Source organism: Parasteatoda tepidariorum, chromosome 4, assembly GCF_043381705.1.
Source record: "Parasteatoda tepidariorum isolate YZ-2023 chromosome 4, CAS_Ptep_4.0, whole genome shotgun sequence".
In the NCBI taxonomy this organism is placed as follows: domain Eukaryota; kingdom Metazoa; phylum Arthropoda; class Arachnida; order Araneae; family Theridiidae; genus Parasteatoda; species Parasteatoda tepidariorum.
The window spans coordinates 61,918,883-61,932,618 of record NC_092207.1 but is presented as its reverse complement, the minus strand read 5'-3'; positions in this window follow the sequence as shown (position 1 = coordinate 61,932,618).

Below are 13,736 nucleotides of genomic sequence, written 5' to 3'. Positions count from 1 at the left end.
GACAGGAATTTACTGAGCAAATACCAAATTTCGTAATAACGTAGACAAACTTTAAATCTTCGGATTACATTAAAATCATTAATTGGAATTCCTGTGCCGTATATCCTTCTCCAATGCTCTGAGATTTAATTGAAAATAAGTTTGAAATCCGTTATTAATTCTTGAACCATGCGCATCATAAAAATGTTCCTAAAAAATGTCCATAAAAAATTCCCTATTTCTCTCAGGCAATAAAAAGGTGTGTCAAACTTGTTACTGATGCTCGAATAAAACAAGTGAACGTGAAGCCAGATATATAGATAGGTCCTTGAAACACTGATATCTAGTCAGTTCAAATGTTTTTCTCAAAAAAATNAACGTTTCTAGCATAACAAAATCTGATGAATGTGAAAGTGGCCCTCAAAGTGTTACTTTCCACTCATATGACATTGGACTTTTTATAGAAGATATTACATTATGTTCTTAAACTTAAAAAATCGAATCAAAATTTAACTAAACAATGTTCTCTAAATAAAAAGTGAAAATTGTCTAGCTGTCTAAATTAGGGAAATAATAGTGCTTTATTACAGACTCGAATTTCTTTTAGTAGTTTCAGAAAATTCTGAACACCCCCCTTGAAAAAATTCTGCGTACGCCACTGGTACGGCTCGATGTGCACCGTGGGACTAAGGGGTCACATATGAAACATATGTGACAGTCCCTAACAAAACTTTAAAAAAACCATACAATTTTGGTGCAGGTAGTATATAATATCTAACATTGTTCGTGATTTATAGTTCATTAAAACTGCATATTTCGTTACGAATAACTCATTATTCTTACGATATAAAGCAAGAGTTATTAATTTAGAGAGATGCATAAGCTAATTTTTAAAATAAAATTAGTTTTTGAATCAATCTTACGAGTGGGACAGAGGTAAAATAAGGACGAACTCGAACAAGGCTTAACAAAACGGAAGCTGATAGACATTATGCATGCTAAAATCACTTAACACAGTTCACAGAGATTTAAAAAATAAAATATAGTTTTCCTTATTGCACAATTTAAAAAAAATACATAACTATTTTAACGACAGAAAACAAATCATTCATTAAAATCTCAGCAAATCATAACAACAACGAAGTCTCTGGATGACTAATTCTTGATTGTAAACACTAACTTCTGGGAAAAAAAGCGCCAACACATCAGTTTCGAGAATTTTTTTCTTGTTTTGAGTGAATGAGTGAGAATTCGGCATAGTTAATTCTATTATAAGTGTATAGATTTAAGTTGCACTATTTAAATCATGTATAAATGCTTTATTGCCCGGAATAAAGAGTTCTTCCATGCAATTTTTTGGCTTGTTCAACATTATATTCGAACCAGTTTTTATAGTATTTAATGGTTGGAAAAAAATTAGCTTATTTTTTAGGCATATTGAATCTATTCCATAGTATTTATTTGCAGCTTTTATTAAAGCGCTTTTATGTGAGTATCTATAATTAGGAATACTTGTACAAACAACTTTTCTTTTTGAAATGTTTTTCAAATACATGTTTCAAATAAATGTTAAGGATATTAGAAACAGCATGAAATGCACTCGAAGTATGTATAGATGTTGGTTTGAAGTAAGTAAAATGAGAGTAAATTTGTGTTAAATATTTTATCTTCTATTTATCTTGCTTTTAAAAGCAAAATATTACAAAGTGCTACACATTTGCACAATATCTGAGATTTCATAATTTATCACATGGAAGAGAAAAATATTTTTGAACAAATAGTGTGAAAAATATCTGTATTTGTCATACACAATTTTCCCGTCAGCAATGTCCAAGAAAAATCACCGAAGACTATCTATTTGATGTACGATTCTTGAATTCAGATTTGATTTATTGCTAACTTATGACCTATTTTCTTCCAAATGTACATCTTTCACAGAATGTGTTTTCAGACAGCATATCTATTGTTTGTGAACTTTATTTGTGGATTTGGATTTCAAAAAGATTTCTTCATCACAATAATTTGAGAATATTCTACTGAATTTTGGATCTAACAATGAAAATAATTTACGCTCTTTTCAAAATAATCAAACTTTTTAAAGAAGTCATTATTCATTTTCATGAAATTTGTTATAAATAAAAATATATACGTGGTTTTAGAAGTAATAGTTAAGTTTTTATTTATTCCTTCTATAATAAAATATCTCTTCATAATATCCTTACCTTTCATATTATAAAAATATTTTTTTGCGTAGTTAAAGGAGTTAAAAAATATAGTGTGCTGTTATTAATTCTGGAATATCAATCTCTTTACTTGAAATTTACTTCTTTTTCAAAGAAGAGAGTATAATAATACCAAAAACAAAGAGTATTATCTAAACTATTTTTTGTTCAAAATAAATTAATTTACAAAAAAGAAAATATAACATATTAGACCACACAAAGTTATAAAAAAATTAATTATAGGTCCAACCATGAAAAAAATCTTATTTTTTGCGAAATTTCGAGTATTTAATTATTAATGTCTGTCTAAGTTAAATTTTGGTCGTGAAGAGTTGATAAAACCGTAAATGATTATTTTTCCGAACTAATTTATTTTACGTTTGAAAATTTTAATTAACGTTTATATTTTTCATACCTCAGTAATTCCTTTATAAAGATAGTTTGAATTAAAATAAGTGAGTTGTCCTCTTGAATAAGAAAAACGAATTTTTACAATTAAGTTCTAACTTTGTTAGACCTTTAGATAAAAACAGTTTATATTTGCCTATTAGTTTGTTTATGCTTAAAATATTTCGTGCATGTTAAAGAATAATCAAACTGTTTCCTTCCACGTTAAATTAATGGTATACGAAAAAAAGTGTTCATGAAACCCTATTTTTAATTTTTAACAATCTATATAATAGCTTTATTAAATTTAACTATTTTTGTAAACTGTAGGTATAAATTGAAATATTTTTAATTGTTTTAATCATGTTTATTAATCATCATATCAGCTTAAAATTCTTTTTTTTTAAATAATTCTGACACTTTCAGCGTATTTAAGATACACTAGTAATAATTGATTTTAATTTATGTGTAACAATTCTGGACATTATTAATTATTAATTGATTGAATTATTAATTCTTCGAAGAAAGAAAGTGTGATCAAAACTACTAAAATATAGTACACTGTACCATGGCTCTGGCTTTATGGGACCACCAAAAAACTCGGTAATTTCTTTCGATGGTGAAGAATTTGGTAAAATTGTCAACTAAATATTATATTATAATCTGTGATAAAATTTTGTAAGTATGTTAAAATTGTGTAATAAATACCGTATATTTTGGTGTTTAATATCATAATTATAATTCCCCTAGAAGTTTGTCATTTTGCATTTATGCGTCCCACTGTTATATATAACGTTTTTGAAGTTGCACTAAAAATGTCGCTTTAAAAATAATGGTAGTTAAGAGGGTGAAATCTATTTCAGATTTGAAATCAGTGAGGCGAAAATATGTAAGATTCATTAAAAAATGTCATGCAACTGAAAAAATTGTTCCCACGTGCTATGCATTAGAAAATTAATTTCTTAATAAAATTTAAAACTTTTTAATTATTTGAATATTGTTTCAAATTTATTATTATTATGAACATTAATTTCATTGAACGTGCATTAGAAAGTAATTTCAAAGTGACAGCATTTTTCCAATTAAAATGTTTAATGTTACTTTTTTAAATTTTCTTTCATTATTTAGTTGTTTTTTGTTACTATTTCAGCATAAGAATAATTAAAGGTTAAAAGACTTATTCTTATCTAATCATTCTCTAACTATTCCTATCTAAAATTAGCATTAGAAGTGAAACAAAAAGTAAACCCATGTAAATCCTGCATTTAATTTAAAATGCTTTAAAGCGACTGTTTTTTAAGTTTTGATGCGATTAATTCTTTGTTAATTAAGTGTGGAGAGTATCTTCTTTTTACAATTTATACTTAAATGTTTGGAAAATGAGGGAGCTGATAAACACCTTTTGCAAAAACCAGCTTAACTCCCGAGTATTCGAAATTGTAAAACCCCCATCAAATAGCGAACGGAATCTGTTATTCGATGGTTAGAGTTTCTAACAGTCGAAGTAATTGTACTAAAACTTAGTCTTTTCTGTACGCAAAAATTAGCTTTAGACACTTTATTTAGCTAATTATATCTAAACTAGAAAAGTTTTACCTAAGAAAGCACTTTTGCATCCCCAAAATTATTGAAATTTTGCTTTTATATGAACAAAAATAGAAATTATGATAATTAATATAAAAAAAAACTATATTTATGTTGCCCTTTCTGCCTGTCTAGATTTATATTTCAAAGCGTGACTTCTCATTATCTTCCCGATATTTAAATATAATATTTTAAAACCTATTTGTTTTATTTGTTTGAAACTTAAGAGAAAAGTTATTGATTTTTTTTTCTATGAAATGCAAAAGGAGCGTAAAATATCATATAGATTTTTATATTGAACAGCCTACTTCAAAAGTAAAAAAAAAAAAAATACTTTAATCAGTTTTGGCCAAAGGGGTTGCAGTAACATTTAGACGAGTGAGATAATAAGTGTTTTGTAAATCTTCATGCTTAGCTTACTGAAATCATAATTAAGTCGTTAGAACTAAGAGTTTAAAATTAATACAGGTATTCCATTCATAAAAATTATAGTCTTTGATCTATATCCTCCTAAATATTGAACCTACTTAACATCGGAACTATAGTGCATTCGTCTGTAAGTGTGCAAGTGTATATACTGAATAAGGCCACCTCGAATTTTAGCCATAACTGGACGCAAAAAAAAACTCAATGCGAAATAAGAATATATAAACAAAGTCTATATCTAAACAGTTATGTACAATGAGTAACTTCCTGTTTTCCCTGGACAGGAATAAAAAATCATGTAATAAGAAAAAAAGAGGGAAAAAAATATCCCATCGAAATAAAGTCACTTCTTATCATAGCTAATATATCTGTCATGTTTAGATATGACTTGAAATTTATGTGTACCATTTATTATATTCTGTAGGACAATTGTACCACTCATTATATTCTGGAGGACATCAGCATCAATATTATCCCAAGTTTCGAGAATGGCATCCTTTAATTCTACTACAGATTGAAACTGCTACTTTTTTGTATATACAGTCCTACCAGGGATACTCTTCATGTTTTCTTGAGGTTATAGGTAAAATGTCAGGTATTTCATGGCATGCATCTTATTATTTAAAAACCAGTACAGGGGAAATTTTGCAATGTAAATGCAGCTATAGTCCTGTTAGAAACTTTGACTTAAGCCACAAATTTCTCTGCGGAGGATGCTTCAAGAATTTCTTTTGACTATCGTCAGCCTCAATAAAACCTAAAAGAGAGGCTAGGTAATATTTACTACCATATCTAAAGCTTTCCCACCAAATTACTAAGTCTCCACCTTTGGGTATAATAGAGACAAAAATCTCTTATTTTCTCATGCTATTGTAATAGCACACAAAGTTGTTTGAGTTATCTTAATTCTTCATTATTCTACATTCCCATGTTTTCGAATAGCTTTAAACAATTTCTACTCCCAATTTGAAACTTTATATCACACATTTTTGGTAAGAAATATAAAACAAAACAGTGTATGAAAAAAAGGAAACAAATCTTCTCCAAATGGACAGCAATGTGAAGACTTATAAATACTATGGGAAGGCTTCAACTATGGGGGCTAACTTAATGTGGTCTTTCTCTCAGACCGCATTTGAAACCTACTGATTACCAAAGAATGATAGAAGCTAATTTGCTCTCATTTGAAGAGATAATTATTGACCCAAGTCAGATTTTAAAACATGATAATGCATTCATTAACGCTTCAGTATCTTCTTCAGAGTGATGGTTTTTAGAGAATTGGGGGCATATTATGAATGATAAGCCCTTTCTCATGACTTCCATTCCCCCAAAAAACTTAAAGGGCAATTCTCAGTATAGATTAAGAAAAAGAAGCAGTTTCAGTTAGTGGCAGAACTAATGACTGCCATTCACTTAAAATTGATATAATATTTATGCTACTGTACTCCTCGAATTGGTAAATGGTATGCAACGTTACATATTTTAATTCAGATAAAAAATATGGTGATGAATATTTCGACTGTATAAACAAAAGTACACTAGGTATCATAAATTGAGGAAAAATTGTGGTAATTCTCCCAAAATTAAGACAATCAAAATGAAATTTGAATGCGTTTTACATAAGAGTCGTTAAGTAAAACTGCAATATGAGAATTAGTGGCTTTGCAATGGAATGACGGCATCAGGAAAAAATTCCAAGTTTGAACGTAAGCCTGCGAATCTCGTTGTGTTTTAGAAATTATAAATTTTAGATAGCCAAATTGTAACAATGACCTCCAGGCAACATTATCGTCCGAAGAACTGCTCTATAAAAATACTAGATGCAGAACAAATCCGATAGAAGAGGCCAGATAGCTAAACTTAAGTCCTTTTGCTGTCCATATACTTCGGCAACAATTTCTAAACTTAGGTTAAGCATCCCGTAATTAAAGCCAAGGACTGCCAAATGCTACAGCGAGCGCCGATAACCGTTATTTACAGCTATGTTTACGAATGAATAGAACCGCAACTCCGAGTCAGCCCAACTCCAGTCTTCTCAGATTTCTGCTCTGAAAAAAATTATAATTAGATTTTTTTTTATGCTCCTCACACTATTGTATTGATATATTTTACTTTGGCTATATTTATACAATATTAGAAAGCACTTTATTTTGCCTATATAATCACGTAAACTGACTACTAGATGATATCTTTTTCTTATTTTGTTTTCCGGCTTATTAATTTTTCTAAATAATATTAGGTACATTTTATTCATTAATAATTTTTCTTTTCCTCTTTTAATTTATTTGTTTTTTTTTCGTTATATATATATATAATTACAATAATAGAGATTGGAATAATTCCCTTAATTGGTGATTCCTTTCTGTTCCACATAGGGTGATCACTTTTTTACCTACTTACAAGACACAGCTTTCAATTGTCAGCAAATCCACACCATTTTACGGCAATTCTCTCATAGAAAAATGTGTCCAAATATAAAAAATTTGTTTAAACAATACTTTTTATTTGCTAAGGATAAATTCAAAACTATAAAATGCAAACACTAGTTAATATTTAATTTTAAAAAATAGTTTAAGAACAGAGAAATATTGATTTTTCATCTCTCTACAGCAAGAGCAATCAACGTGTCCATGAGCGTAGCTAACGATCACATTTTTAATGACTTTTTTAAGTTTTTGTACTTTATTTTCAATGTCATAGAGAATTTGAAAGTCAAACAACCTCAAGGTAAGCTGAATGGTTAATTCAATTTACTTCAAAATACTTGCCTGCTTTTCAAACTATATTTTTTAACTAGGCGTTAATAGCACCCAAGGGTATGTAAGTCTTTCAGAAAAAGCTTTTTTTTTAATTCATAACATCAAATTCTGCCTTTAGCGACACAAATATGATTACAATTATAATTTAGGCAGTTTAATAAAAATAATGGAAACAATTTCTCTTTCATTTGTTTTTTGATAACCTATCGATTTGTAACATGGGAATGGATAAAGTTGACTCAAATTTACTCATTTTCCTAAAAGAAATTTTCTTAAATGAAAAGTGCATATGTTTGTTTTTCAAATAGATTTAATAAAAGGAAAAAGTTTTTATTATTTTAAATAATACTGAAATCTGAGTGATAGATTTTTGTAAAAAGCAAATATTACTTTGTAATTTCTTTTAATGTTGCTCGTTTTTTTTAAATTTTGCTTTTTTAAAATTTATTTGTGATGATTTTTTTAGATCTAATAACAATTGTTATAAACTATTTTACATTATAATCTGTTTCAAGTAATCCCCTAGAGATCTTATGCTGTTAAAGTTAGTTTATTTTATTTTTTTTAAAAAAATATAATCTTTAATTTGATATTGATTTAATTGTATTTCCCGTTGATTATATTTTTGTTGTAGTTCGAAAGTAGTTTCAAAGTTTTCAAAATAAAAAATAATGTGAACTTGGATATCACTTTTTATTTTTAATGAAACAAAATGAGCATTAAGAACAAAATTTCAATTTGCAGACACTTAAGTAATAAAGTTGGAAAAGTATCTAAATTAAATTGTTCGTTCGATTAAAAGAACGATCATTTTGTTCCCATTTGAAAATTGAAGAAGTGAGTCGAAATTAAGTGTATAAATTTTCAAGGTTTTAACTTCATTGCAAAATGAATGTTAATAGCTGTTGTTGCTTCTTTAAAAGACTGATCCGAAAAATGAAAAATGCTTGTATTAATGACCCTTGTGTAATGACCCTACACAGCATGCAAGCTATTCATACAACTATTTCAGCTATACTATACAACTATATTCATTCAACTATACTATACAACTATTAACTTTAACAAAGAAAATTTTGATTTCTTTGCCTCCCCCCCCAACAGCAAAATATTTCCATTCCTCCAGCATGTTTTGACCATAGATGGAATTTTGTAATCAGAATTGGATTTGCAATCATAAACCAAATTAATTGCAAATGATGATATGATGGCATGATGTGAAAATCTAGCTGATCCCGATTTTTCTTATTTTAGGAATTTTCCTCATAAACCACATCAACAGGGCAAAAAATCTGTAGTCTAATTAGAAAACCTCTACAAAACTGGAATTTCATTAACTTTTCCAACCTGAAAGAAATTATCGTCAAAACTTCCAGAATATGCTAAAATTTAACATGTTTCTGACTCAACGGGAAAAATAAATAGCTCGGAATTTTTAACCAAAATGCTACGGTAAATATTTTGGAAAATTAACAATTAAATATGGTTTTGTAATATGAGATAAAATTGTTCAATGAAGCAAAAATTTGATAATCTTATCATGGTACCTTGTTACATGCCATAAAAACCATTTATTCAGTTAAACTTACTTTTCAGTTTTGTATTCTTAACTAAATGTGTAATAATAAGAACTATAATTTAGAAAACCAGAATTTCTGATTAGCCGTTGCCATATAAATGATTTAAATACCACATATTTCGGTTTTTATTATTGGAATAAGGCAGGGATAGCCTGGCTAGTAGGGAATTGCGACCATGTCCGCAGGTCGTGAGTCCAATTTCCAGCGACCGAAGACTTCCCGTGTGCAAAATGGTGACTAATGAATGCTAAATCTGTCGTTGACGCAAAGTCCTCAAAGTTTCCATAACAATTTGATACCTCTGGGGGTACTTAGATCGAAGATTTATCGCAATCTGTTTCAGGTCAAAATTACGATCTGCGGATGGATGGATGGTGAGTGAATGTGTCATCCCTGCAAAGCGGGAAGTGACGCATGTTTGTTGTCTTCGGATCATACTCAGGGTTCTTTCCAGACCATCACTTGTAGCCCATTGTTCACCTCTTGGGTAACGTAAATGAAAAAAAAATTACCAAGTATCAAATATTGGTATTATGTTTCATTTTAGCAGAAAAGCCATTATCATACAGTATGGTAATTTTATCAGAATACTGTATGGGACCGTTGCTGCAGTAAACATAGTATGCTTACTAATTTCAATGCAGTAACGTTACAATAAAATTTTCCGTAATTCCAGCTTCCTAGAGATTTTTCAGTAAAACCCAAATTTTTTTTCATGTTGTATTAAAAACAAGTTAAAACTTTCAGTAATTGATTATGCAGAAATGTGAATATACTAAAGACTTGAGAGATTCAAAAAGTGAGGGATTGACAGATTTTTTTAAAAATGAATATTATTTTCTACAAATCTACTCAAATTCAGGGAATAACTTTAATAAACCAGCTTGTGCTGGGGTCACTGAACTGGCCTTGCTTCAAAAAGATCCTGGGTTCAAATCAAGGACAAGACGTTGATGTTATTTTATTCTCTGTACTATCTGTCCTTACTGTGGGAGTAACGTTGGTGCCCCAAAAAGAGTGACCAACAAATCTGCCCTTCAGATGCTTGTATCACGAAAGGTCATTCTCCAGATGGACATTGGAAAAAAAAGTTTGCATTATGAAAAGATTGCATCGTCTCGTCATTTTTATATTTAAATAACTGTGGGAAGGTATCTAAAGGACCAAAGTTATTTTTTTAATATTCTCTTAAAACTTTAGAACAAAAAATGTTTTTTTTCTTTAGTGTTTTGATTAATTTAAGAAGAAGAAAAAATTTGTGATTTTAACCCTTTCATATTTATTTAAAAATCATAAAATCTTATTTTTATTTAAAAATGCATAATTTAGATGGAGGCAAAGAAACAGATAGTCATATTGCCCAAAAAGTGAGTATAAAGCTTTGACCAAATACCAAACCTGAGAAAAAGGCAGTTAAGGGTAGAATAAAATTCAATGTTCTATCGTTTGCCTCCATGTTTCACTCTCTGCATGCTTTTGGCTTCAGAAGCTTAAAGAAACGGAAATTCCCGGGGACTATTTCTTCATCTTTGATTCATAACACATATTATTTTAGTTTTCTGATGTTGCTTATGGGTATATCTCCCATTTCAGAATATATTTTTGACACGGGGCAATTTTTGACGAAAAAGTCTTACAATCTTAGTTTAAGTGTTTCTCTCTGACTGCTTCTGAAATCGCTACCACATTTTTGAAATTGTCCTTTTGAATATTGTTTACATTTTGTAAGTAAAGAAAAATAGTGCAATGAAATGTGTAAAAAAAACTGTGCAAGTGTTTGGGGGTTTAGAAGAATTCTGCGGTTTAGAGGAATTCCTTAAAAATTCAATTCTCTGAATATCTTGAAGGATCTGTGTAATGATCTGAAAAAAGTGAAAGAATTTACATAAATGAATAAATTTATATGTATCAAGGAATATATACTGATTTATATGATTAAAAATATGTATATATAATTAAAATCAAGTGCATTGAAATAAATGTTATGTGTATGGAATTTAAAATGTTTAGTTATTAGATATGTTTATCTATATAAAATATATTTTGTAAGTTGTAAATATTTAAAAAGATACGATTAAGAAGGATACAATATATATTTTCGACGATAAAACCGACGATTATTATATTTTTATCAAGTTTCCAGTTTTCGTTTTACAACTTATTTTTATACTAATTTTTATTTAACAGTTTATTAAGCATTTTTCTTATTAAATACTTCTTTAAAAAAGAGCATGTTGATTCCATGTTAAGCACATTCTTATTTACGAACACATAAACGCTACATTTTGCTTACAAATCTGGATCGAAAAATATGATTCTGAAAAAAAAACACGTTTATAGTTTAAAAATCAAAAGTTTTTATTTATCACAACTTCATTTGATATAAAACTCCTTTAAAATAAAACACTGCAAATTTATTATTATTTAACAAATTAAAAATCTATGTAATAATTTCCATGACAAACTTTCGTTATATAATTCATTTGCTAATATTGCTTTGAATTCTGAGTTAAAGAACTGATTACTGTGAATTTTGTATCGCGTTCCAAGCTCTGCGAAAATTATTATATTTATGTTAAAAATTTCAAATGTTGAATTGTTTTGTGAGCATCATTTATTAACATACATTATTATTTTGATCTTTTTCAACCAAGATATCATCGCTTTAACCACCGAAAAATTTATCTTACAGCTGCGTTTAAAGATGGATGAATGGATTTTGTGAAACATAAGTGCTACTGTTGGGTTAAATATTATGTTGTTTCATGTTTCCTTTTATTTAAAAACAGAACAAGTAATAGCGGAAGAAAGGTAACTTTTCTGATCAGAAAATGATACGAAATGTTTCATGTATTTTATGATAAAAAAAATTTTTTTAAAAAGAAGTTTAAATGAATATTTTTGTTCATTTTTTAGCTTCAGAAATTAAACGAGGAAGCTCTTATTTAATGGAATTTTTTTGAAGCACACACCTGTAATTATTAAAATGAATAATGCATCTTACTCAAAATATGCTCTTTATAGCACTATGGAATTTGTTTTTGTGGTGTTATCTTTGAGAAACTCAAGATGTTTATGAAGGAAAAAATAATTCTTTTTTTTCCTTCTTACCTCTTTCAAATTTTTTAACACATTAATTGTGAATAAAATGAACTAAGTAAAAGGAAAAATAAATGTTTTAAAAACTATTTTGGTAGTTTCTTTATGGAGTTCTTGTTCTGCTTTTAATAGTTGAAAATTATGAGGAACTTCACAGAATATGAGACCATAACACAGACCTAAATTTTAAGCTCTGACATTATTTATGTATAAATTTAATTCACAGTTGAAATTATATTTTATATTTAAAATGCGGCATAAATAAAAAAATGACACAAATTATTGCAAAGGTTTTCTATAAAGATATTTAAAAATATTTTTCTTATTTTCTTTCCTTTATCTAAGAGAATATTTTCTTTTAAACTGTGCATCGATGTATACAAATAAAAATAAGATTACAAAGTTCATTCAATGTGGTTACTTCATAATAATCTTAAAAAATAGCAATAAATGATAAGTTATGTGAAATAATTGAAGAATAAAAAAGAAATTTAGTGTTTTGATGCAAATCAAAAAACGCTACGTATGAAATCGCGCTATTATTTTAACAGAATATCGAATAAAATAAGTAATTCAAATTTATTTATCAATCCAAAGTTACTTGCAAGTATTTAAGTAATTTCTTTTGCTTTATGAAAAATATCTAAAACAAAATGTCCTGTTGTAACAACTGACATACAAACTGAAAAAAAAATTATAATCAAAACTACCGAAATATTATAGCATTTTCCGCGTTTCTGGCTTTATGGAAACACCAAAAAGCACGATAATTATTTTCTGAAGCTCCTTGGTAGTAGCTTTTGATAAAATTAACAATAAAATCTGATTTTATTACTATGCTGTTTGGTAGTACATGTGGTAAATTTTATCATGGTAACTTTATCTTAGGGTATAGCATTAAAACCATTTATTCAGTTAAATTTATTTTTCAGGTTTGTATTTTTTATTAAATGTATGGTAATAAGAAATATTAATTTGAAAATCAAAATTTCTAGTAAGCCGCTACCGTAATGAATGAAAAATTTTCCAAAATAATGGTTTAAATATTTTGATTTCTTTAGTGTTTCGTTTTTCATCTTTTTTTAAATTTGAATTATCATTATCATACAAGTTCGATAATTTTATTATAATCTTTCTTTCCTTATGGAATTGTCCATATCATTTAACCAACGCAGCAGCGATATTTTTTTCCCCAACATTCTTGTTTAAAATAATCTGATGTCCTAAAATGGGATGAAAAAGCATTGTGTTAATTTTTCATGTATTTTATATTTTATAACCGTCGTTTAACAACGGACCCAATTATATACCCCAAAAAAAGAAATTAATTTAAAATTTGTTTGATACGGCATGTTTTGAAATAGTCTATTGTATTTTAGTCATTATGTTTATGACTCCACAGAGTCCTACAAAAAATTAGAGAGCTTTTGACTTGAATGTTCAAGCTGCAAAGTATGTAGAAGTATATAATGTATGTAACCATAAAGTATCAATAAGTCTAAAGTAATTATTTAGAGCTGAATCTAATTAAAATCTGAAACTGCTTTTAGACCGTGTGTACAGTACAGACTGCCCTTAAAATGTATTTCTTAAAATTTGAGGAAAAATCGTAAACGCTATCGAAGACTGTTTTCCCTCATGTGTATATTCTTTGGTTTTCTTTTTTTATGAGGATACTGAAATATGTATTAAGGACG